The sequence below is a fragment of the Aricia agestis genome, chromosome 5 (genome assembly GCF_905147365.1).
Source record: "Aricia agestis chromosome 5, ilAriAges1.1, whole genome shotgun sequence".
In the NCBI taxonomy this organism is placed as follows: Eukaryota; Metazoa; Arthropoda; class Insecta; order Lepidoptera; family Lycaenidae; genus Aricia; species Aricia agestis.
The window spans coordinates 13,641,101-13,644,118 of NC_056410.1; positions in this window are offsets into that span (position 1 = coordinate 13,641,101).

Below are 3,018 nucleotides of genomic sequence, written 5' to 3' on the forward strand. Positions count from 1 at the left end.
CAATTGGCAGGGTTACCACCACATGTATACAGATGCATCTAAGGATACTACAGATAGTTGTGTTGGAGTTGGTGTCTACCATTTACAATATAATATTGTACAAAAAGTAAAGTTTCCGCCTGAAACATCTGTTTTTACAGGAGAGTGTTACGGCCTTTTTAAGGCTGTTGAGTATATTTTACTTGGCAGGCTTAAAGAGACACTAATATTTACAGATTCTTTAAGCTCTCTACAATCCCTGATTAAATTTCCTTTTAAATCAAAAAATTGTTATCCAATTATTGTCCAAGTTAGAAACCTTCTATATCAATGTAAACTTCAAGGCTTTTCAATAACTTTTATATGGATACCGAGCCATTGCGGAATTGTTGGCAATGAAATTGCCGACAAATTGGCAAAAGAGGCTGTTTTCAGTGGTGATTTGTTCCCTTTTAATAATTATGCGCATGATTTGGCTGCTCTGGCACGGAGTTCCCTATTGAAATCTTGGAATAAGTTGTGGGCCTTGAGTAGCCAAACAAAAGCTATACAGTATCGTAAAATTCAACCAGAGATCCCTACTAAGCCCTGGTTTTCTAAAATATTCCTCTCTAAAAATATAACAACATCAATTATTCGGATGAGACTGGGTCATATGTGCATTCCAACGCATCTTAGGAGAATTGGCGTTAAAGATGATGATTTATGTGACTGTGGAGAAGTAGGTGACTTAAACCACATTATCCTATCGTGTTCCCTCCATGATCATTCCCAACTGTATAATAAACTATCTTTAATCCCTATTCCATTTCCTACTTCTGTAAATATACTACTTGCTTCCAATGATAAATATGTATATATTTGTATATCTAATTACTTAACATTAAATAATATTAATATTTAGAATAAGTTATATGTCATTTAGTTTATTGTAGAATTTAATTATTTACCTCACTGTTTTAATTAACTTTCTTCCAAATTCCGTTTCCTTTTATTCCTTCCGCCGTTCCTTACCTTTTTACCCTGTCTGTGGCACAATACGCATCCTTTGTGTCAAGTTGCCAAAATAGAGGAAAAAAAAAAAAAAAGATACATAGTCCGCGGCAAAAAACGACCTCACTAAAAGAGCACCAAACGCAACATTCTGGTGGACTTTCGATTTAGTAGTGCTCGAACGCTCCGCTGGGAAACATGTCCCAGTGCTCGTTCAACAATTGTAAAAATCATACGTTTAAAACGCAAAAAAAGGATGGAATTTCATATTTCCGGTAAGTATTAATTTTATCCTAATATATTTCATACAATTGTATTATAAATATTGGTATTTCGTTAAGAAATCAACAAAAACAGTTTTAAAATTAAGTTGTAAATAAATCAACACGAGGTATAAACCATCTCAATTGCGAATACTCATACTAAAGGTACTTATCGTAGTTTATCATGCCCACTTGAAATGTTCGGGTTATACACTGAGTTTCTGTTCCATTTGGTGGAGTCGCTATTAATTATTATTTATTTTATTGAGGAATATATTTTTTTTAGGTTTCCTCGAGATCCAGTTAGATGTGGAGATTAGATATCAGTTATAGCACGGCAAAGATGCGAACAATTTTTCAAGCCGACTTTAGCGAGCGTTGTATGTTCTAAGCATTTATATTCAATGTATACACGTATATTTTAGTTAAGTATAAAATTAAACATATTAGAACAACATAATATTACAAGTAAAAATAATTACTCCACACTTTATACATTAAACTTTGGAAAAATAAAAAAATGGACTTTTAAAATTATTACAATCAACAAAAAATGTTGAACAGTTCGACTCCGCCCATACTTCACTTCACCCTGTTCCAGCGGCGACGTGCGGCCGTAAAATTATTGAAGTGCTTTTTTGGAATTTTGGAAAACTTTAAGACATATGGACGATGGTTGAATTTAGTTTGAAGCGTACGTCGTTCGTAAAAATGTATTGCTTTGTAAACACACATTTTACATTATTTTATAAAAAGATCTTTAATAACTTTTATTAAGGTTGATTTTAAAAAAATGTATACTTTTTTAAACTCTTTTACTCGGCGACAGATTTTCGAGAGGTTTTGTATGGGACTGTGTATCTTGTATATTAGTGATCGAAGATTAATTATTGAAAAACGAAAGGTAAGCCATTGTAAAATGTAAATATAACCGTAAATTGATAAATTGAAGGAAAACATAACTATGTCATACCGTATTCTAATACAAAGTATGTCATAGTGATTATTTGCATATTTGTATAATAATTTACAACGTAAACTATAATAATATGAAAAAGATAGATTATTATTTCATGGAAAATATTATAATGTATCAGTATGTATGCAATTAATTTCGAAAATGTTGAAATGTGTCTATTGATTTATTGTAGTTATTAATTGCACGTTGAGTGTTAAGCGACTGATCAAGAGTTCTGACAAGACGTGCCCCCGCTAGGTGTGTTACAATTTTTGAACTTTTGAACTTTGGGACTCTCAAGCGCATTTAATTTTAAAGTTTTGTCTCGGTCTAGTTGAAATTTGTAGAGTAGATGCAATGATGCTAGATAAGTGCATGTGAATTGCGAAGACACGAATTCAGCGCCCCCCCCGATCCTCGCGCCCTAGGCTGCAGCCTAATTATTAGCCTAAGGGTTAATCAGGCCCTGAAGGTTATTAACTTTAAGTAATAATTTATGTATGGAAATGTAGTAAATGAAAAACTTTTCATTAATTTCAGATTTTTAGGTCCCTGTACTAGTTTGCAACATTTTAGTCTGCAGGCAATGGTTGTTAAGGAGATTTAAGGAGGAGGAGAAGGAAGGTATTGGATTATGAGAGGTGCGGCCACTAAGGGAAAATCCTCTGATCAAGTGAGGTGGTATACAGCTGGCCTGAGCCCACGCGATAGATTTCAGCTGTCGTATGTACAGACTGTAACAAAACAAAGTAATAATACTTATGTGTGTACTTATAAAGATGCGCGTCCACTGGATCGGAATCGGAGCGTACGCAGCGGACGGAT